At 43.3% G+C, this 24,894-nt stretch overlaps 1 non-coding gene across 1 annotated transcript; it reads right to left on the bottom strand.

Moving 5' to 3' along the window:
• Positions 1-7,055: 7,055 nt before the first annotated feature.
• Positions 7,056-7,127, bottom strand: TRNAT-CGU (transfer RNA threonine (anticodon CGU)). Its single transcript has one exon. It is a non-coding gene; the product is annotated as a tRNA-Thr (tRNA).
• Positions 7,128-24,894: the final 17,767 nt, after the last annotated feature.

Genomic DNA, 24,894 nt, shown 5'->3' on the forward strand with positions numbered 1-24,894 from the left:
TAAGTCTCAAAATTTTAAGTCTCAATTATATATTTAGTAAATTTTAAGTATCAATTATTTAGTTTTTTAAGTCAAATTTTAATTAGTTCCTTTTTAAGTGAAATTTTAGTACACAAATATTTTTAACAAAAAAAAAAAAAAAAAAAAAAAACGGCCGGGGCAGACTCTCTGATCTCCTCTCTCTCTCTCACCGCGGGTCACCCCGGCCCCCTTCTCTCTGGCCGGTGGCTCCGGATCGACGGCGGTAACCGGCGGCGCGCGCGGCGCGTTAGAGTGGCGGCGGCGGCTGTCGGGCACGGCGAGCGCGCGGCGACGACTCGAGGGCGGCGGTGGAGGGGTGCGGCGGCGCGCGGTGGTGTGCGGCGAACGACGTTCGGCGCGCGCGACAGATCGAGTCGACGACGTACGGGGGCGGGTGGCGGTGGTCGATGGCGCGGCGGCGTGCGTGGGCGTCGTCGAGGAGGCGTCAGCGGCGTCGTCGAGGCGGCAGAGGAGGCGTCGGCGGCGTCGTCGAGAGGCGTCGTCGATCTCTCACAAGACACGAACGGGCGGAGGAAGAAGAGCGGCGCGGCCGTTCGGCCGTGCGATATTTATAGTGAGAGGGCTTTAGTCGCGGTTGGGGTCACCAACCGCGACTAAAGGGTAGTTTTAGTCGCGGTTGGTGACCCCAACCGCGACTAAAGCCTTTTTTCGCCCCATTTGAGATTCCCGCGGAAAACGACCTTTAGTCGCGGTTGGCCTGGCCAACCGCGACTAAAGGCCTTTTTCGAAATTATTTCGTTTTCTAAATGTGAAAAATAAAACTAATTCAATTCAAAACTTTAAAAATACAAATAATATATCAAAAAATTCAGAAAAATAAAACTAATTCATTTCAAAATATTAAAAATACAAATTATATATCAAAAAATTAAGAAAAATAAAACTAATTCATTTCAAAATGTTTAAAATACATATAATATATCAAAAAATTCAGAAAAATAAAACTAATTCAATTCAAAATTTTAAAAATACAAATAATACATCAAAAAATTCAGAAAAATAAAACTAATTCAATTCAAAATCTTAAAAATACAAATAATATATCAATAAATTCATAAAAATAAAAATAATTCAATTCAAAATCTTAAAAATACAAATAATATATCAAAAAATTCAGAAAAATAAAACTAATTCAATTCAAAATTTTAAAAATACAAATTATCGAAAAATTCATAAAAATAAAACTAATTCAATTCAAAATTTCTTCCCGGCCGCCTCTGTCTTCTCGTTGGCCCCCTCTTCCCGCCTCTGTCTTTCCGCCGACCCCCTCTTCCCGCCTCGTCTTCCCGCCATTTCTTCCCTGTCTTCCCGCCTCTTTCTTCCCGCCAATTTCTTCCCGCCTCTTTCTTCCCGCCACTTTCTTTCCGCCTCCTGTCTTCCCGCTCCCATTTTTCCCGCCATTTGTCACTACATATATGTAGCCCGGCTTGGCCAGCATTATCACATCTCTACAATCTCTCATCACTCTCTCATGGCTTCCACCGCACCCACTCGTACCTACCAGCAGGTGGAGGAGCTTTGCGCCTCGAACTACCCTTGCCCACCGGGTTACCGCGTCCCCGCCGGCTGGAGCCTAAGCGCCGGCGGCGTGCCGGTCCCTCCCGTCCCTCGAGTACCGCGCGCCGGCGGCCATCACGAACCACTACTACCTCGACCTCACGCCGGAGCAGCGGATGAATCCCCGCTGGCATCCCGATAACCAGCATACTTGGGACGCCTTCTTCATCAATCGGCGTGAGAGGGCGCTCGCCAGGTATGAGGAGGACGGTTTGCCTCCTGGAAACTTCCACGAGGCCGGCCGTCGGCTATGGTGGTACGGCCGGACTCTGCAGAGCGTCATGGACTACATCACGGCCGGTGATATCCCCCGCCTGCGCTACCCTCAGTTCGAGCCACGAGCGCCGCCCGACGACAGCGACGACAGCAGCGACGACGACGCCGGCAACTTAGAAGGCGACGACTACCAGTACAACGGCGGCGGCTATGAAGACTACGAGTATGCATATTATACGCCTAGGCAGGAGTATGACTAAATCACTCCAAATTTCATGTATGCAGGAGTATGACTTAGTCACTCCAAATTTCCTGTATGCAGGAGTATGACTTAGTCACTCCAAATTTCATGTATGCAGGAGTATGACTTAGTCACTCCAAATTTCCTATATGCAGGAGTATGACTGAATCACTCCAAATTTCATGTATCATCAGTGCTATCTCGAGTCAATTGAATCATTCGAAAATGGACACCAAACACATCACGGGTAATATAATTCACATGATTCATTCAACAAAGTTTGGTACAATAAATTATTACACATCATTTCTTCCCTGGTGTCCCTGCTTGCTTACGATTGTGCCGTATCCATGGAGCATCCTCATCATTTAACTTAATGCTTGGGTCGGTGTTCACTTTGAAGGGCGGAATTTCAGCAAACATATTATAATCTTCTGACATGTCTGTCTTGTCCTCCACTCCCACGATGTTTCTTTTCCCTGAAAGAACAATGTGGCGCTTTGGATCATCGCATGATGTACTGATCGTTTTCTTATCTTTCCGTTTCCTCAGTTTGCTACTCATGTCCTTCACATAGAAAACCTGAGCGACATCTTTCGCTAGTACGAATGGTTCGTCAAGGTAACCAAGATTGTTGAAATCCACCATTGTCATTCCGTATTACTGGTCCACCTTTACCCCACCTCCTGTTAGCTTGAACCATTTGCACCGGAACAAAGGGACCCTAAAGGAGGGTCCATAGTCAAGTTCCCATATCTCCTCTATGTAACCATAATATGTGACCTTTTGCCCATTCTCGGTTCTTTGCATCAAAGCGGACACCACTGTTTTGGTTGGTGCTCTTTTTATCTTGGGCGATCGTGTAAAAATGTATTCCCATTTATCTCGTACCCTTGGAAAGTCGTTATAGTCGAAGATGGTGTCTTGGCCAACATGTACAGCTGATCTACAACATGATCGTCACTCATTAAATGTTTTCTCAACCAAGCCGAAAGTCTCCATGTGGGCCTTCCTAATCCAGGATTCGGGCTTCCCGGGGGTTGTCCGAGCGTAAAATATTCTTGTGTTTCTCAAAGTACGGAGCCACCAAGCTGGAATTGGTCAGAACTGTGTGGTGTGCTTCAGTCAGAGAATGGCCGTCCATACATATCGTTGATTTCCTTCCGATCGTGCCTTTTCCACTTAGTCTCCCCTCGTGCCGCGATTGAGAAAGACCAATCGGCTTAAGGTCAGGAACAAAGTCAACACAAAACTCAATTACCTCCTCATTTCCATAGCCCTTGGCGATGCTTCCTTCTGGCCTAGCACGGTTACGAACATATTTCTTTAATACTCCCATGAACCTCTCGTAGGGGTACATATTGTGTAGAAATACGGGACCGAGAATGGAAATCTCATCGACTAGGTGAACCAGGAGGTGCGTCATAATATTGAAGAAGGATGGCGGGAACACCAACTCGAAAGCGACAAGACATTGGATCACATCGTTACGTAACCGTGGTAGAACTTCTAGATTGATTACCTTCGAGAGATTGCATTGAGGAATGCACATAGCTTCACAATGGCTACTCGAACATTTTCCGGCAGGAGCCCCTCAAAGCAATCGGAAGCAATTGCGTCATAATCACGTGGCGATCGTGAGACTTCAGGTTTTGGAACTTTTTCTCCGCCATGTTTATTATTCCCTTTATATTGGACGAGAATCTGACGGGACCTTCATACCGCTCGGGCATTCAAAAAGATGACCTTCTCTTCTTTGGTCGTAGCGTAGGCCGGCACGACCTTGAAACCGTTCCGGATGCGGTCATCGGGGTCTTTCAAACTTTGGCTGGTCCCGCCGTGCTTCCTTTGTATCATTTGACTTCCCATACACGCCCAAGAAGCTTAGGATGTTCACGCAAATATTCTTCGTAACGTGCATCACGTCGATTGCAGAGCGGACTTCTAGGACTTTCCAATATTCTAGCTCCCAGAATATAGATTTCTTCTTCCACATGGCTGCGTGCCCATCGGCTCCCTTCGAACCGATTGTCCGCCAGACCCTTTCCAAAGATGACTTTCAAATCCTTGACCATATCAAATACCTCAGCACCGGTGTGTTCCGCAGGCTTCGGCCGGTGATCTGCCTTGCCGTTGTAATGCTTGCCTTTCTTTCTTCATCGGATGACCTTTCGGAAGAAATCGATGATGCCCAAGGTACACGTTCTTCTTACAATTTGGCAAATGTACACTTTCAGTCTCATGTAAGCGGTGCGTGCATGCATTGTATCCCTTATTTGACAGTCCCGAAAGGTTACTAAGAGCAGGCCAATCGTTGATGGTTACGAAAAGCAACGCTCGTAGGTCAAATTCCTCTTCTTTGTGCTCATCCCACACACGGACACCAGGTCTGCCCCACAGCTGTAAAAGTTCATCAACTAATGGCCTTAGGTACACATCGATGTCGTTGCCGGGTTGCTTCGGACCTTGGATGAGCACGGCATCATAATGAACTTCCGCTTCATGCACAACCAAGGAGGGAGGTTGTAGATGCATAGAGTCACGGGCCAGGTACTATGGCTGGAGCTCGCTCGCCAAAAGGATTCATGCCATCCGTACTTAGACCAAATCTTATGTTCCTTGCGTCAGCTGCAAAATCTTTGAACTCTCTGTCGATCTTTCTCCATTGCGTTCCATCTGCGGGGTGTCTCAACTCCCCGTCCGACTTACGGTCCTCTTTGTGCCATCGCAACAACTTGGCATGCTCTTTGTTCCTGACCAGACGTTTCAACCTTGGTATTATAGGAGCATACCACATCACCTTGGCGGGAACCCTCTTCCTGGGTTTCTCGGCCCTCAACATCGTCACCAGGGTCATCGCCTCGATCTTATAACGCAATGCGGTGCATACCGGGCATTCATTCAAATTCTCGTATTCACCGCGGTAGAGGATGCGATCGTTGATGCATGCATGTATCTTCGAACCTCTAAACCTAGAGGGCGGACAACCTTCTTTGCTTCGTACGCATCGGCGGGCAACTCGTTATTCTTTGGAAACATATTCTTCAACATTTTCAGCAAGTTTTCAAATGCCGAGACAGCTACACCTGCCTGTGCCTTCCAGTTCAGAAAATCCAGTGTGCAGCCCAGCTGTTTCAGACCAGCATCGCATCCGGGAATACAGGCGCCTTCTGTGATCCTCTAACATGCGATCCAAATTCTCCCTCTCTTTTTCGGTTTCGCAGCGTCTCCGTGCATCAGCAATGGTCCGACCAAGATCATCAACGGGATCATCACGTGCCTCTTCTTCACCTTCCCCTTCACCTTCCCCTTCACCTTCAGCATCCTCCATGAAAGTATCACCGAAATGAGCAAGATAGCTTTCATCGATGAAATCATCCCCTTCTTCATCTTCTTCCATTATAACCCCTCTTTCTCCATGCTTGGTCCAACAATTATAGCTTGGCATGAAACCGTGCCGAAGCAGGTGCATGTGAACATCTCTTGAGGAAGAGTAACCCTTCTGATTCTTACAGTTAACACATGGATAGATAACAAAACCCCCCTGCTTGTTCGCATTAGCCACTACGAGGAAATCTTTCAAACCCGTACTGAACTCGCCGGAGAGTCGGTTACCGTACATCCATTGTCGATTCATCTGCATTATTATAATATAAAATATATAATTAACCATCATGCATTTGTTAAACTAACTAGCTACAAACAATATAAATTAAACAATGAACTACACACACATGCATATTTTATCAACGACACATCAAAGGTTCAAGTTGCTAACCGCGATCGAGGAGGAAAAAATAAATGAGAAAGCTCAAGTGGGGCTCCAACACTTCATATCATGTTTGTTTCATGCTCTTGGGGCATTTCATCAAACACCTTATGTGCATAAGAGGAACCAAAAGCAAACCTAACACCCACTTGTGAAGTTTGTGAAGAGAATGGCTCCAAATGGCTAAGTGTTGGCTGCTAGATGGGTATATATAGGGGAGGGGCTTTAGTCCCGGTTGGCCTGGCCAACCGCGACTAAAGGCCTTCTGGCCAACCGCGACTAAAGCCCCCCACGTGCACCGGCTGGCCACCGAGCGCCCTGGGCCCAGGCCTTTGGTCGCGGTTCGCCTCCCGAACCGCGACTAAAGGTCCCATTAGTCGCGGTTCCTATAGCTTCGCGACTTATGGGGCTCACCGGAAGCCTGTTTTTCTACCAGTGTTTAGTGGGGATTTAGTTTCTAAAGAGTGTAATCGTGTTGGGTCGATCAACCCCTAGTTCTTAGGGTCCTTCGATATCTGATGTAACCATTCTGTAATTCTGGAGCAACAAGTTTTTTACGCACTCTTTTCCTTACCAGGGTACCTAAGAGACCTAGAAAGTTTTTAATGAGGCGGTTTGGTTGCGTAATATATTATGGTTCATCTTTTTTAAAAAAAAAAAACAATGTTGAAGAGTATGAGGTGTCTCATGCACTACCAGACAAGTTTTTCTTTTTTGATGACTGGCCAGAGCTGGATATCAAGAGCCCCTTTGACTCATGGGATTTTAAAAGCCCGAGATGAATACTAAGAGACTGAGCGAGTAGTGTGAATAATATGTACCACAGTTCTATGGCGTTTAGATTATACCAAAGTTTAATTGATTGCATCAAGTCATAATAGTAGATGCATAATTTTATGTGAAATCTAAAGCAAAGAATCTTCAAAAAGGAAAAAAAATCATATACGATTTATAACCTTAGAAATGAAACAAGTCACACGGGGGGAGGGGGAGGAAAGATACTAATATTTAAAATTTCCAACAAAAAATTCTTTGGATAAGATCTTGTTCTAGTGTGCACGTATGCCGGTATCCAATTTTACTACTCATACAAATCATCATTTTATTAGTTAAAAAATGTACCTTTCGTTCCGAAATTGACCCAGGACCAAATGTACCTTTCTGTATCGTAGCGTAGGCAAAAACATGAACTGAACAGCAAGCAATCGCCCAGCAGGCTAAAAAATGAGGAGCCCCCGGTGAGGATCGAACTCACGACCTTTCCCTTACGAAGGGAACGCACTACCACTATGCTACGGAGGCTAGACGTTTGAGATTTCTGGAATGAGCTAAATGTACTAAATTTAAAAGACTCGTGAAGTACATCAACCGTTGCTTTCCATAATCATGCAAAAGATAAAAAGTGAGGCGGCAAGTTGGGTCTGGTTCAATATTCTGGGGCATTTCCTTCCAGGAGATTAATCGTTTGTTTTGAGTCTTTTTAAGTAAGGATGGACAAATATAAGCCGTCCAGCCAAATCTGACGGTTCAGATTATTAAATACTAGGAGATTGAATGGGTACAATTTTTTCACTAAAGCCATACCAAATTAAACATGCAAAAACACAATCAATGGTATTTTCAGGAGCTTAAAACATTATCCGGCTCTATTCTCGTCGTTCCACAACTTGTTCGTTTCACTGCACAGTGACGTGACCAACGGCTGCTGCGTCTGGTGGATATGAACAGCAGAGTAGGGCCATATGTCCTCCTGCAACTCCGGTGGAAGGTACAGCCGAACAACGATCACCGGTGGCCGACAGGCATAAAAATAGAATGTGGTTGTGGAGGCGCTAAAGCATAACTCCGACGAAAGGTTCAAACAGCGAGGAGCAACGAGGTGCACCTCTATAAATAGAGTTGGATAGCGTACGAACATGAACCCTAGGCGGGACAAGGATCATGTGGCTTGACGTTTACAGGGCACGCTCTGCCTCGAACCCCTACATCCACCACCCATTCCCATCCAATGGCCAACAACGTCTAATAGGTCAAGTACAGCACTCACTCCTGCATCCAGGTAGATACCGAGAGAGGGGAAAATAGCGCGTGTTCCCGGGCAGAGTTGTGTAGTTGCCACCGACGCCACCGTGGGAAGGGGATGTGAGCAAGCTCCAGCCTCAGGCACTAAAGAAACGGCACCGACAAGCCATCCACACCCAATCCGACCACCTTCTTCGCCCCGCGCTAAAGCAATACGGATTCAACTCTTCCCTTTTTCAGTTCATTTTCTGGTACTAAAGTGTGCATGTTATTCACTGTTCCCTTGCTTTTTTTCTTAAGTTAATTTGGTGTTGGTGTGTAACTGAATTTTGTGTTTGTGTTAACTGAATTTCATGGGTTGTCCACAATTTCCTGAAAAACTGCACTGAGTCTATTGGACTTGCGCGTCCTGGCAGCCAGCTCCAGGAAGTTGTGTTGGTCACAGCAGGCTGTTGGAGGGGGCGGAGGGACCGCCATATGGGGGCTTGATGGAGCAGCTGGAGGTGGGCGGGGCAAGCCACCGAGCCACTGGCTAGGAGGTGGATGGCGCGGCCGGAGGAGAGGACAGCACGGTTGCCCTCTGTTTCCCGCAGCGCAGTGGCGGGAGCGGCAGAGCTCCAACGGACAAAACCTTCGATCAACATCAATTTGCAGCGTGAGGGAGATGACATTGAAGCATTGTGATACGTCTCCGACGTATCGATAATTTCTTATGTTCCATGCCACATTATTGATGATATCTACATGTTTTATGCATACTTTATGTCATATTTATGCATTTTCCGGCACTACCCTATTAACGAGATGCCGAAGAGCCAGTTGCTGTTTTCTGCTGTTTTTGGTTTCAGAAATCCTAGTAAGGAAATATTCTCGGAATTGGACGAAATCAACGCCCAGGGGCCTATTTTCACACGAAGCTTCCAGAAGACCGAAGATGATACGAAGTGGGGCCACGAGGTGGCCAAACACTAGGGCGGCGCGGCCTGGCCCTTGGCCGCGCCGACCTGTTGTGTGGGGCCCCTGTCAGGCCCCCTGACCTATCTCCTCCGCCTACTTAAAGCCTTCGTCGCGAAACCCCCAGTACCGAGAGCCACGACACGGAAAACCTTCCAGAGAGGCCGCCGCCGCCAATCCCATCTCGGGGGATTCAGGAGATCGCCTCCGGCACCCTGCCGGAGAGGGGAATCATCTCCCGGAGGACTCTTCACCGCCATGGTCACCTCCGGAGTGATGAGTGAGTAGTTCACCCCTGGACTATGGGTCCATAGCAGTAGCTAGATGGTCGTCTTCTCCTAATTGTGCTTCATTGTCGGGTCTTGTGAGCTGCCTAACATGATCAAGATCATCTATCTATGTTGTGTTTGTTGGGATCCGATGGATAGAGAATACTATGCTATGTTGATTATCAATCTATTACCTATGTGTTGTTTATGATCTTGCATGCTCTCCGTTATTAGTAGAGGCTCTGGCCAAGTTTTTACTCTTAACTCCAAGAGGGAGTATTTATGCTCGATAGTGGGTTCATGCCTCCATTAAATCTGGGACAAGGATGTAAAGTTCTAAGGTTGTGGATGTGTTGTTGCCACTAGGGATAAAACATCGATGCTATGTCCGAGGATGTAGTTATTGATTACATTACGCACCATACTTAATGCAATTGTCTGTTGTTTTCAACTTAATACTGGAAGGGGTTCGGATGATAACCTGAAGGTGGACTTTTTAGGCATAGATGCATGCTGGATAGCGGTCTATGTACTTTGTCGTAATGCCCAATTAAATCTCACAATATTCATCATATCATCTATGTGCATTGTCATGCCCTCTCTATTTGTCAATTGCCCAACTGTAATTTGTTCACCCAACATGCTATTTATCTAATGGGAGAGACACCTCTAGTGAACTGTGGACCCCGGTCCATTCTTTTAATCGAATACAATCTACTGCAATACTTGTTCTACTGTTTTCTGCAAACAATCATCATCCACACTATACATCTAATCCTTTGTTACAGCAAGCCGGTGAGATTGACAACCTCACTGTTTCGTTGGGGCAAAGTACTTTGGTTGTGCTGTGCAGGTTCCACGTTGGCGCCGGAATCCCTGGTGTTGCGCCGCACTACATCTCGCCGCCATCAACCTTCAACGTGCTTCTTGGCTCCTACTGGTTCGATAAACCTTGGTTTCTTACTGAGGGAAAACTTGCCGCTGTACGCATCACACCTTTCTCTTGGGGTTCCCAACGGTCACGTGTTGTACGCGTATCAAGACTGTTTTCTGGCGCCGTTGCCGGGGACCTGAAGAAAAGTTACACCACAGAGATCTCTAACTCCCACGTCAACTTTGCGCCAGCAACTGTTTTCTGGCGCCGTTGCCGGGGAGATCAAGACACGCTGCAAGGGGAGTCTCCACTTCCAATCTCTTTACTTTGTTTTTGTCTTGCTTTATTTTATTTACTACTTTGTTTGCTGCATTATATCAAAACACAAAAAAAATAGTTGCTAGTTTTACTTTATTTGTTATCTTGTTTGCTATATCAAAAACCCAAAAAAAATTAGTTACTTGCATTTACTTTATCTAGTTTGCTTTATTTACTATTGCTAAAATGGGTACTCCTGAAAATACTAAGTTGTGTGACTTCACAACCACAAATAATAATGATTTCTTATGCACACCTATTGCTCCACCTGCTACCACAGCAGAATTCTTTGAATTAAACCTGCTTTACTGAATCTTGTTATGAGAGAGCAATTTTCTGGTGTTAGTTCTGATGATGCTGCTGCCCATCTCAATAATTTTGTTGAATTATGTGAAATGCAAAAGTATAAAGATGTAGATGGTGACATTATAAAATTAAAATTTTTTCCTTTCTCATTAAGAGGAAGAGCTAAAGATTGGTTGCTATCTCTGCCTAAGAATAGTATTGATTCATGGACTAAATGCAAGGATGCTTTTATTGGTAGATATTATCCCCCTGCTAAAATTATATCTTTGAGGAGTAGCATAATGAATTTTAAACAATTGGATAATGAGCATGTTGCACAAGCTTGGGAAAGAATGAAATCTTTGGTTAAAAATTGCCCAACCCATGGACTGACTACTTGGATGATCATCCAAACCTTTTATGCAGGACTGAATTTTTCTTCGCGGAACCTATTGGATTCAACTGCTGGAGGTACCTTTATGTCCATCACTCTTGGGGAAGCAACAAAGCTTCTTGATAATATGATGATTAATTACTCTGAATGGCACACGGAAAGAGCTCCACAAGGTAAGAAGGTAAATTCTGTCGAAGAAACCTCTTCCTTGAGTGATAAGATTGATGCTATTATGTCTATGCTTGTGAATGATAGGACTAATGTTGATCCTAATAATGTTCCGTTAGCTTCATTGGTTGCTCAAGAAGAACATGTTGATGTAAACTTCATTAAAAATAACAATTTCAACAACAATGCTTATCAGAACAATTCTAGTAACAACTATAGGCCATATCCTTATAATAATGGCAACGGCTATGGTAACTATTATGGGAATTCTTACAACAATAATAGGAACACACCCCCTGGACTTGAAACCATGCTTAAAGAATTTATTAGTACACAAACTGCTTTTAACAAATCTGTTGAAGAAAAGCTTGGGAAAATTGATATACTTGCTTCTAAAGTCGATAGTCTTGCTGCTGATGTTGATCTTTTGAAATCGAAAGTTATGCCTAGTGAAAATCATAATAATAAAATTGTTACTACATCAAATGCCATCCAAGTTAGAATTAATGAGAATATAAGATTGATGGCCGAATTGCGTGCTAGGTGGGAAAGAGAAGAAAATGCTAAAGAAGATAATATAGCTAAAGTTTGGACTATTACCACCACTAGTAATGCTAATGCTCCACATGTTGCTGCACCTCCTACTATTAATGGTAAAAGAATTGGTGTTAGCAATGTTTCCACTTCTAATGCAAAGCGCGAAAAACTGCCCGAAACTCCTAAAACTGCTGAAACTGCCTGTGATAAAACTGCTGAAATTTTTTCCAACATTGGGGACAATGATCCCATTGCTTTAGATCATAATGGTTTGGATTTTGATGATTGCCACATCTCTGAAGTTATAAAGTTCTTACAAAAACTTGCTAAGAGTCCTAATGCTAGTGCTATAAATTTGGCTTTCACGAAACATATTACAAATGCTCTCATAAAAGCTAGAGAAGAGAAACTAAATCGCGAAACTTCTATTCCTAGGAAGTTAGAGGATGGTTGGGAGCCCATCATTAAGATGAAGGTCGATGACTTTGATTGTAATGCTTTATGTGATCTTGGTGCAAGTATTTCCGTTATGCCTAAGAAAATCTATAATATGCTTGACTTGCCACCATTGAAAAATTGTTATTTGGATGTTAATCTTGCTGATAACTCTACAAAGAGACCTTTGGGGAGAGTTGATAATGTTCGCATTACTGTTAACAATAACCTTGTCGCCGTTGATTTTGTTGTCTTGGATATTGAATGCAATGCATCTTGTCCCATTATATTGGGAAGACCTTTTCTTCGAACTGTTGGTGCTATCATTGATATGAAGGAAGGTAATATTAAATATCAATTTCCTCTCAAGAAAGGTATGGAACACTTCCCTAGAAAGAGAATGAAGTTACCTTTTGATTATATCATTAGAACAAATTATGATGTTGATGCTTCGTCTCTTGATGTTACTTGATACACACTTTCTGCGCCTAGCTGAAAGGCATTAAAGAAAAGCGCTTATGGGAGACAACCCATGTTTTTACTACAGTACCTTTATTTTATATTTGAGTCTTGGAAGTTGTTACTACTGTAGCAACCTCTCCTTATCTTAGTTTTGTGCATTGTTGTGCCAAGTAAAGTCGTTGATAGTAAGGTTCATACTAGATTTGGATTACTGCGCAGAAACAGATTTCTTTGCTGTCACGAATATGGGCCTAATTCTCTGTAGGTAACTCAGAAAATTATGCCAATTTACGTGAGTGATCCTCAGATATGTACGCAACTTTCATTCAATTTGAGCATTTTCATTTGAGCAAGTCTGTCGCCTCTTAAAAATTCGTCTTTACGAACTGTTCTGTTTTGACAGATTCTGCCTTTTATTTCGCATTGCCTGTTTTGCTATGCTTGATGGATTTTTCGATTCCATTAACTTTTAGTAGCTTTGTGCAATGTCCAGAAGTGTTAAGAATGATTGTGTCACCTCTGAACATGTAAATTTTGATTGTGCACTAACCCTCTAATGAGTTGTTTTGAGTTTGGTGTGGAGGAAGTTTTCAAGGATCAAGAGAGGAGGATGATACAATATGATCAAGGAGAGTGAAAGCTCTAAGCTTGGGGATGCCCCGGTGGTTCACTCCTGCATATTTCAAGAAGACTCAAGCGTCTAAGCTTGGGGATGCCGAAGGCATCCCCTTCTTCATCGACAACATTATCAGGTTCCTCTAGTGAAACTATATTTTTATTCCATCACATCTTATGTACTTTGCTTGGAGCGTCGGTTTGTTTTTGTTTTTTTTTGTTTGAATAAAATGGATCCTAGCATTCATTGTGTGGGAGAGAGACACGCTCCGCTGTTGCATATGGACAAATATGTCCTTAGGCTTTACTCATAATATTCATGGCGAAGATTGAATCTTCTTCGTTAAATTGTTATATGGTTGGAATCAGGAAATGCTACATGTAGTAATTGCTATAATGTCTTGGATAATGTGATACTTGGCAATTGTTGTGCTCATGTTTAAGCTCTTGCATCATATACTTTGCACCTATTAATGAAGAAATACATAGAGCTTGCTAAAATTTGGTTTGCATAATTGGTCTCTCTAAGGTCTAGATAATTTCTAGTGTTGAGTTTGAACAACAAGGAAGACGGTGTAGAGTCTTATAATGTTTACAATATGTCTTTTATGTGATTTTTGCTGCACCGGTTCATCCTTGTGTTTGTTTCAAATAGCCTTGCTAGCCTAAGCCTTGTATCGATAGGGAATACTTCTCATGCATCCAAAATCCTTGAGCCAACCACTATGCCATTTGTGTCCACCATACCTACCTACTACATGGTATTTATCCGCCATTCCAAAGTAAATTGCTTGAGTGCTACCTTTAAAATTTCTATCCTTCACCTTTGCAATATATAGCTCATGGGACAAATAGCCTAAAAACTATTGTGGTATTGAATATGTACTTATGCACTTTATCCCTTATTAAGTAGCTTGTTGTGCGATAACCATGTTCCTGGGGACGCCATCAACTACTCTTTGTTGAATATCATGTGAGTTGCTATGCATGTCCGTCTTGTCTGAAGTAAGGGAGATTTACCGCTAGAATGGTTAGAGCATGCATAATGTTAGAGAAGAACATTGGGCCGCTAACTAAAGCCATGATCCATGGTGGAAGTTTCAGTTTTGGACAAATATCCTCAATCTCATATGAGAAAATTAACTGTTGTTGAATGCTTAAGCATTAAAGAGGAGTCCATTATCTGTTGTCTATCTTGTCCCGGTATGGATGTCTAAGTTGAGAATAATCAAAAGCGAGAAATCCAATGCGAGCTTTCTCCTTAGACCTTTGTACTGGCGGCATAGAGGTACCCCTTTGTGACACTTGGTTAAAACATATGCATTGCAATGATAATCCAGGTAATCCGAGCTAATTAGGACAAGGTGCGGGCACTATTAGTATACTATGCATGAGGCTTGCAACTTGTAGGATATAATTTACATAACACATATGCTTTATTACTACCGTTGACAAAATTGTTTCTTGTTTTCAAAATCAAAACTCTAGCACAAATATAGCAATCGATGCTTCCCTCTGCGAAGGGCCATTCTTTTACTTTTATGTTGAGTCAGTTCACCTATTTCTCTCCATCTCAAGAAGCAAACACTTGTGTGAACTGTGCATTGATTCCTACATACTTGCATATTGCACTTGTTATATTACTTTGCATTGACAACTATCCATGAGATATACATGTTACAAGTTGAAAGCAACCGCTGAAACTTAATCTTCCTTTGTGTTGCTTCGATACCTTTACTTTGAATTATTGATTTATGAGTTAACTCTTATGCAAGACTTATTGATGCTTGTCTTGAAGTACTATTCATGAAAAGTCTTTGCTATATGATTCATTTGTTTACTCATATCATTTACCATTGTTTGGATTGTTGCATTCATTACATATGCTTACAATAGTATGATCAAGGTTATGATGGCATGTCACTCCAGAAATTATCTTTGTTATCGTTTACCTGCTCGGGACGAGCAGAAACTAAGCTTGGTGATGCTGATACGTCTCCGACGTATCGATAATTTCTTATGTTCCATGCCACATTATTGATCATATCTACATGTTTTATGCATACTTTATGTCATATTTATGCATTTTCCGGCACTAACCTATTAACGAGATGCCGAAGAGCCAGTTGCTGTTTTCTGCTGTTTTTGGTTTCAGAAATCCTAGTAAGGAAATATTCTCGGAATTGGACGAAATCAACGCCCAGGGGCCTATTTTCACACGAAGCTTCTAGAAGACCGAAGATGATACGAAGTGGGGCCACGAGGTGGCCAAACACTAGGGCGGCGCGGCCTGGCCCTTGGTCGCGCCGACCTGTTGTGTGGGGCCCCTGTCAGAGTGTCAGGCCCCCTGACCTATCTCCTCCGCCTACTTAAAGCCTTCGTCGCGAAACCCCCAGTACCGAGAGCCACGACACGGAAAACCTTCTAGAGACGCCGCCGCCGCCAATCCCATCTCGGGGGATTCAGGAGATCGCCTCCGGCACCCTGCCGGAGAGGGGAATCATCTCCCGGAGGACTCTTCACCGCCATGGTCGCCTCCGGAGTGATGAGTGAGTACTTCACCCCTGGACTATGGGTCCATAGCAGTAGCTAGATGATCGTCTTCTCCTAATTGTGCTTCATTATCGGGTCTTGTGAGCTTCCTAACATGATCAAGATCATCTATATGTAATGCTATATGTTGTGTTTGTTGGGATCCGATGGATAGAGAATACTATGCTATGTTGATTATCAATCTATTACCTATGTGTTGTTTATGATCTTGCATGCTCTCCGTTATTAGTAGAGGCTCTGGCCAAGTTTTTACTCTTAACTCCAAGAGGGAGTATTTATGCTCGATAGTGGGTTCATGCCTCCATTAAATCTGGGACAGTGACAGAAAGTTCTAAGGTTGTGGATGTGTTGTTGCCACTAGGGATAAAACATCGATGCTATGTCCGAGGATGTAGTTATTGATTACATTACGCACCATACTTAATGCAATTGTCTGTTGTTTTCAACTTAATACTGGAAGGGGTTCAGATGATAACCTGAAGGTGGACTTTTTAGGCATAGATGCATGCTGGATAGCGGTCTATGTACTTTGTCGTAATGCCCAATTAAATCTCACAATATTCATCATATCATGTATGTGCATTGTCATGCCCTCTCTATTTGTCAATTGCCCAACTGTAATTTGTTCACCCAACATGCTATTTATCTTATGGGAGAGACACCTCTAGTGAACTGTGGACCCCGGTCCATTCTTTTAATCGAATACAATCTACTGTAATACTTGTTCTACTGTTTTCTGCAAACAATCATCATCCACACTATACATCTAATCCTTTGTTACAGCAAGCCGGTGAGATTGACAACCTCACTGTTTCGTTGGGGCAAAGTACTTTGGTTGTGTTGTGCAGGTTCCACGTTGGCGCCGGAATCCCTGGTGTTGCGCCGCACTACATCTCGCCGCCATCAACCTTCAACATGCTTCTTGGCTCCTACTGGTTCGATAAACCTTGGTTCTTACTGAGGGAAAACTTGCCGCTGTACGCATCACACCTTCCTCTTGGGGTTCCCAATGGTCGCGTGCTGTACGCGTATCACGTTGCTAGCCGTTGGATGGGAATGGATGGTGGATGTAGGAGCTCGGGCGAGGGTGGGCTCGCGTGCGCAACAAGAGACTTCCAATGGGGGTTGTTGTCTTTGGCTCTATAGCATGTCTAACACACGCTGCCAGGCTGAATTTTTAAACAGTAGGGTCAGAGGAGCCCGACTTTGAATTAACAAAGCCATCAACCGGCCATGGATTACACAAGGCCACCCATCCACAACACAACACCACACACGACACACCACAATGGCCGAACGATACAAGGGAGCACCCCGAACAGCTTACAACTCAACACTAGACGCAAGCACCGAAGGAACTTGCAAGGTGAAGACTACCACGCTCCGGCACCAAGACATCAAGAACGGAAGGCACGACGAGGCACTGCCATGAAGCATGATGGAGATTGTGCTCGAGGAAGACACCCTAGACTGCAAGCATCAGACACCCTCCTGTTATCACGCCGAAGAGGGTCCCTACCCTCTCGCCTTGGCTCGAAGGTGTTGAACCATCGGACATGAGATCAGCTCACCCAAGAGCTGGAGAGGAGTTGGACTCGAGCCCCGGGACAGCCCCAAACCACGACCACCGAAGGAAAGGAGCACACCACATCCGCCAAACCATTGCCGACCTTGGAGAACCTGAGAGAGGCAGGAAAGCCACCGGAAGCAGCTGCACATGTCAAATCTCCCTCCTTCAACTCTTCACACAGAGCACCACACTCCCCAGGCGACGCCTCCAACAAGGACACGGCGTGCAGCACGTCGATGTCGCCCAATCCGCAGGATTTTGGGCTTTCGCCCGGGAGGTAGGTCGGGGTGTAAATAGAGGACCTCAGCCACGCCTCCAAGGAGGAAGAACGGCGCCCGAAGGCATCGCCGCTGCTGGGCCGAGCCAGCCGACCTAGGGTTTCCCCTGGTCCCAAGTAAACCACCAACACCCACCATGTTCGAGGACAGGGAGCACCCACCGCCCTCAACCAAACTTGTGGAGGAGAGAGATCCGGACGGGGAGACACGCACCAGATTGACGAGGAGGAGGACCTCCAAGCCGCAGCCGCCGCCCGCCGCGGTCGTACCTCCCGAGAGGACGAGGCTGATGACCCACAAGTATAGGGGATCGCAACAGTCTTCGAGGGAAGTAAAACCCAATTTATTGATTCGACACAAGGGGAGACAAAGAACACTTGGAAGCCTTAACAGCGGAGTTGTCAATTCAGCTGCACCTGGAAACAGACTTGCTCGCAAGAGTTTATCAGTAGTAACAGTTTTATAGCAATAGCAGTAGTGAAATAACAGCAGCAGAGTAACAAAGACAGCAGTAGTGATTTTAGTAAACAGCAGGATTAAAATACTGTAGGCACGGGGACGGATGAACGGGCGTTGCATGGATGAGAGAAACTCATGTAACAATCATAGCAGGGCATTTGCAGATAATAATAAAACGGTGTCCAAGTACAAAGCAATCAATAGGCATGTGTTCCATATATAGTCGTGCGTGCTCGCAATGAGAAACTTGCACAACATCTTTTGTCCTACCAGCCGGTGGCAGCCGGGCCTCAAGGGAAACTACTGGATATTAAGGTACTCCTTTTAATAGAGTACCGGAGCAAAGCATTAACACTCCGTGAACACATGTGATCCTCACATCGCTACCATTCCCTCCGGTTGTCCCGATTTCTGTCACTTCGGGGCCATCGGTTCCGGACAGCGACATGTGTATACAACTTATAGGTAAGACCATAAACAATGAATATCATGATGAAACAATAACATGTTCAGATCTGAGATCATGGCACTCGGGCCCTAGTGACAAGCATTAAGCATAACAAGTTGCAACAATATCATCAAAGTACCAATTACGGACACTAGGCACTATGCCCTAACAATCTTATGCTATTACATGACCAATCTCATCCAATCCCTACCATCCCCTTCGGCCTACAGCGGGGGAATTACTCACACATGGATGGGGGAAACATGGCTGGTTGATGTAGAGGCGTTGGCGGTGATGATGGCGATGATCTCCTCCAATTCCCCGTCCCGGCGGAGTGCCAGAATGGAGACTTCTGGCTCCCGCGACGGAGTTTCGCGATGTGGCGGCGTTACGGAGGGTTTCGGCGACTTCGACTTCTTCCCGTGCGTTTTTAGGTCGAGGCCGATAAATAGTCCGAAGGAGGGCGTCGGAGGCCGGCCGAGGGGGCCACACCACAGGGCCGCGCGGGCCCCCCCTGGGCCGCGCCGCCCTATGGTGTGGGGCCCTCGGGCCTCCACCTTAATTGTCCTTCTGGCTCCGTCATTATTCTGGGAAAATAAGGCCTTCTGCATAAATTCCGAGGATTTTCCCGAAAGTTGGATTTCTGCACAAAAACGAGACACCAGAGCAATTCTGCTGAAAACAGCGTTAGTCCGTGTTAGTTGCATCCAAAATACACAAATTAGAGGCAAAACAATAGCAAAAGTGTTCGGGAAAGTAGATACGTTTTGGACGTATCAACTCCCCCAAGCTTAGCTTATTGCTTGTCCTCAAGCAATTCAGTTAACAACTGAGCGATAAAAGAACTTTCACGAACACATTTGCTCATATGATGTATATATTCTCATGCTATGGCTAATACTTAAGCAATTCATAATGAGATACATGCAAATAAGATCATCTAACAGCTATGTCAATCATGGAGAGGTACCAACAATTAATAAGCATCATGAATCATGTGTATAAGCAGGATTGCAATGTTCATAAGAGAGTATGATAAAGTGGTATCTCGCTTGCCTGTATTTGGTTGGCAAAACATAAATGCCCGGGCACCTCTGGAGTTCATAGAAAGACTAGAAGTAGTGATTGTCAAAAGATAAATGCATCAAAGTTATACCACAATCAATCATATTTTGAGACAAGCATATTATACTAAGAATGACAGTTGTGCTCTCAAGATAGTGCTCAAAGAAATAATGGAGACTCAACATAAAAGTAAAAGATTGACCCTTCGCAGAGGGAAGCAGGGATTTACATGCGCTAGAGCTTTTCATTTTTATAAAGACAGGAGTAAAATTATTTTGAGAGGTGTTTGTTGTTGTCAACGAATGGTAATGGGTACACTAACTACCTCGCCAACCGGACTTTCAAGAGCGGCTCCCATGAATTATTTGCATATTTATGTGGCACTCCTTCCAACCTTTCTTACACAAACCATGGCTAACCGAATCCTCGGGTGCCTGCCAACAATCTCATACCATGAAGGAGTGCCTTTTTATTTTATTTTTATTATGATGATGACACTCCCCCCAACCTTTGCTTACACAAGCCATGGCTAACCGAATCCTTCGGGTGCCGTCCAACAATCACAAACCATGGAGGAGTGTCTATTTAAGTTAATTAATTTGGGACTGGGAATCCCATTGCCAGCTCTTTTTGCAAAGTTATTGGATAAGCGGATGTGCCACTAGTCCATATGAGAGTCCGTCAAAAGTAAATGACAAGGTTGAAAGCTAAACACCACATACTTCCTCATGAGCTATGAAACATAAACACAAATTGAGAAGCATTTTGAAGGTTTTAAAGGTAGCGCATGAGAATTTACTTGGAATGGTTTGAAATGCCATGCATAGGTATTTATGGTGGACACTTTTGGAACAACTTGGTTTTCAGGTGTTTGGAAGCACGAGCAGCGTTCCCGCTCAGTACAAGTGAAGGCTAGCAATAGACTAGGGAGCGACAAATCAAGAGAGCGAATTGTCATAATCATGCTTGCGGCAAAATAAATTAACGGAGGCATAAAAGTGATACAAGAACTCTGAAGCAATATAAATCATCGAGGCTTAATTGACTTTTTGTTCAGTCATATGCATGCGTGAGCATGTGCCAAGTCGATATAAATGAATTATTCAGAGGAGGATACCACAATGCCATACTTACTTATGAATAAAACAATGCAAGCAAACATCCATGACATGCTACTCATATTAATAGATTGGAGCTAATCATGAGAGATCATAAACTACTAGACTTTCTCAAATAACATATACCTCACATGAACCAACTAAGCATGCTCACATGGATGAGTATATGTACAAAAATGAAAACAAATAGAGTTCATACCAGCCTCTCACCACAATCCAATTGTCGTAGATCGTCATTATTGCCTTTTCACTTGTGCAGCTTGGATAATATGAAATGAAAACCACGCTCCAGCCACCGAAGACCATTGAACTCATAAAGAACTTTACAAACCAAAGAAGAACAGCAAATATTTTTGGTGTTTTCGAATTAGAAACAAGAACAAAAGGAAACAAACAAACAAAGCAAAATCTTTTTGGGTTTTCTTATAACAAACTAGCAACAGCAAATAAAGCGAAACAAATGCAAGAAACCAAAGCAAACAAATGGTGAAGAGAAACAACAGAAATATTTTTGGTCTTTTTGTGTTTTGGGAAGGAAACAAAACAAAAACAAGAAATAGCAAACTAAAAGAAACACAGAAAAGCAGGATGACAGAAATCTGCCAAAACCTGACAGCAGTACAGAAATCGATTTTTACAAAAATCTTACGTTGCTCAGCTCGAAAAGTGTTCAACTAATGAAAGTTAGATAACAACCTGGGGAACCCGCACAAAAATTGGCAGCTCAAAATAATGCTCTGGCTGTGCGCACGAATTTTTCTAGTAACAGTCCAGAATCTGTTTTCAGGCAGCACTTCCCCAAATATCATCTTCCTCTCATTAGAAAACCACTCAAACGAACAAAACAAGTATGTACACGTATCCAGCAACCATAATATGCAAAGAATGAGTGATGCCGGTATACCTCCCCCCAAGCTTAGGCTGTTGGCCTAAGTGGAATTCAACCCCAACGAGGATCGTTGTTCCTCGCCGGTGGGTAATTCATGGAGTAATCATAGTAAAGTTCCTGTGCAGAAGAAAAGCGTGGAGGCTCCACATATCCAACATGTTGATGCGAGGAACTTGCTGCATCGGATGATGAGTCGAGGTGCTCCTCGACCTCCGTGTCGTCTCTTGCATGTTGACCTCCTCTCTCTATGTGTGCATCCAGTGCACCTTCTGTGACCGACCAATCTCCCCTGGAATCAAGGTTAGACAAAACAGGCGCAGGCAATCTTACTAGTTTCTCAGTTTTCTTAGTTATTCTCCAGACTTTCTTATAAAATGTCATCTTGTAAAACAGGTTACCCAAGTTGGAGGAATCTGAAACAAATTCATGTTTAATCATAGAGGCTATGTCAAGTTTTTCTATGGGGAATGGAATATCAAAATGATGAGGTTCTACATTATGAAAAGCTAGTAAACGAGAGGCGATGAGACCTCCACAAATTCCACCTTTCTCACGGTTAGTAGCAAGTCTATAAGCTATCAATGCCCCCAAATTATAGGTCCTACTACTTTGCAGTGCCGCAGCTAGAAAAGCCAAATCCGGGATAGAAAGTTTACCACCAATCTTTTTAGCAAGAACGCATTTGGTAATAAAATAGGCAAAGTAGCGGATAGCCGGGAGCTGAATACTAGTGATTTTACCATTATCCCCTGAGAAACTCCTTCCATCGCAAATCATCTTGAAGAGGTCCAAGAGTTCTTGCGGCGATCCCCTTATCTTCTCGCATGACCCCCATTGCGGTACTCTAATTGCTGCACAAAAATCACTGAATGGCAAGTTGACAGCTTTATTGTAAATTTTATACTGGACCGTGGGGTTAGATCGTGACCAATTGAACTTGAAGTCCTGCACAAAAGACATAGTTAATTTTACATATTGTCTTGGCTCTCCTTCAACAAAGTCAATCAGCCCTGCACGAGAAATTAGACTTTGAACATCTTCAAGTATTCCCGCGCTTCTCATGAAATCCGCGCACGGGTAATAAGAGGGGTATACTCCCTCTTCACGATTGACTCTCATAACTTGTTGGACTTCCAATTCTTGCTGGTTCAAGTGATATCTATTCCACTCCATTTTCTGAAATTTCAACAAACAATATAAAAATTTGATTTGGTGACATATAATCAAGGGAAACTACCATAGGAACTTGCTAGAGTACTAATCATGCATCAAAACTAGTTTCTACCACTTAGAACAAGCATGCAAGCTCACTAAACATGTTACCTACAGCAGCAAAATATTCAAGATATACTCAACCAAACAAAATTCTACTTGGATGGGTGGAAGAGTCACATACCAAGGAGCAAATGTGCCAAATTTCAGCAAGAAATCTGGGCTGAGCAAAGAGATCGAAAAATCTGGAGCTCTGGAGCAAAAACGCGAGAGAGAGGAACTTGGTACGAGTTTTTTCGGGAGAGAGAAAGTGTTGGGAGAAAGAGATGACAAAGTGGGGCAAGGAGGGGCCCACACCAAATGGTGGCGCGGCCACCTCCTTGGCCGCGCCGGCCTGTGGTTTGGCGCCCTCTGGTGCCCCACAGGTCATCCTCTGGTGCTCCCAGGTGCCTCGTCGAAAAATAGGACCAACGGTATAATTTTTGTGAATTTTTGAAAACTTTGAAAAATGCACATTTCTGGGTATTTAGTTTATTATTACTGGCCAGGAAAAATTTTGAAATCTCCAAATAACTAAGGGACTTTGCAAATTAAAAATGCTACAGCAACTAGAGCAAGTGGAGGAAGAAAGAGATGTTGTTTACCTCCTCTATGCATATAAAAAGTATTCGTTAACAAGGTTGATCAGGTCTTGCCACCAAATAAATTTTACATAGCATAAGAAGAAATAAACCTCAAATCAATCATGTTACCTTGAATTGTATTGATATGGATCCAATCACGAAAGTTTGATATTCTTCTTTAGGCTCATATATAGGACAATCAATAGTTCCCACTTTGATAGTTCTCACATTAGAAATAGTATTAACTCCACACGCTTTCTCAATCCTCTTGGGAAAATAAACGGTATGCTCCCTATCATCAATATTGAAAGTAACCTTTCCTTTATTGCAATCAATAACAGCCCCTGCGGTGTTAAGAAAAGGTCTCCCAAGAATAATAGACATATTATCATCTTCATTTCCAACACAACAAAATCAGTTAATATCAAGCAATTAGTAGTAACTTGAACAGGAACATTCTCACATATACCAACAGGAATAGCAGTAGATTTATCAGCCATTTGCAAAGATATATCAGTAGGTATCAACTTATCTAAGTAAAGTCTCTTATAAAGAGAAAAAGGCATAACACTAACACCGGCTCCCAAGTCACATAGAGCAGTTTTAACATAATTATTCTTAATAGAACAAGGAATAGTAGGTATACCTGGGTCGCCCAACTTCTTTGGAATTTTGCCATTGAAAGAGTAATTAGCAAGCATAGTGGAAATTTCCTCATTGGGGATTTTCCTTTTGTTAGTAACAATATCTTTCATATACTTTGAATAAGGAGGCAATTTAATAGCATCAGTCAAAGGGATTTGCAAGAATAAAGGTTTCATCCAATCACAAAATTTATTATAGTGTTCTTCTTCTTTTGATTTTAGTTTCTTAGCAGGAAAAGGCATTTGCTTTTGAACCCAAGGTTCTCTTTCATTACCATGTTTCTCAGCAATAAAATCTTCTTTAGTATACTTTTTATTTTTAGCATGCTTTTCAGGTTCTTCTTCAACCTCTTCTTTACCAGGAGTATCATTCTTATCATTATCTTTATCATGTTCATTACCACTTTCAGTTTCAGCATCAGAAATAGAAATACTATTAGGATCATTAGCAGGTTCAGAGGATTCTACAACATTTTTATGTTTCTTCTTCTTTTTCTTCTTAGAAGGAGCACTAGGTTCAATGCGTTGAGAATCTTGTTCAATTCTTTTGGGATGCCCTTCAGGATACAGAGGATCCTGGGTAGAGACACCACCTCTAGTTGTTACTTCATAAGCATGTTTCTCTTTAGAATTATTCCCTAATAAATCATTTTGCACTTTAGTGAGTTGATCAATTTGAGTTTGAATCATATGAAAATGTTTAACAAGCATCTTAACATCATTGGAGGTTCTCTCCACAATATCATGCAATTCACTAATAGCTCGAGAATTTTCCATTAAATTATTCTCTACTCTCATATTAAAATTTTCTTGCTTAACAATATAATTATCAAACTCATCTAAGCATTGTGCAGGAGGTTTCGAATATGGAATATCT

Source organism: Lolium perenne, chromosome 7 (genome assembly GCF_019359855.2).
Source record: "Lolium perenne isolate Kyuss_39 chromosome 7, Kyuss_2.0, whole genome shotgun sequence".
NCBI lineage: Eukaryota > Viridiplantae > Streptophyta > Magnoliopsida > Poales > Poaceae > Lolium > Lolium perenne.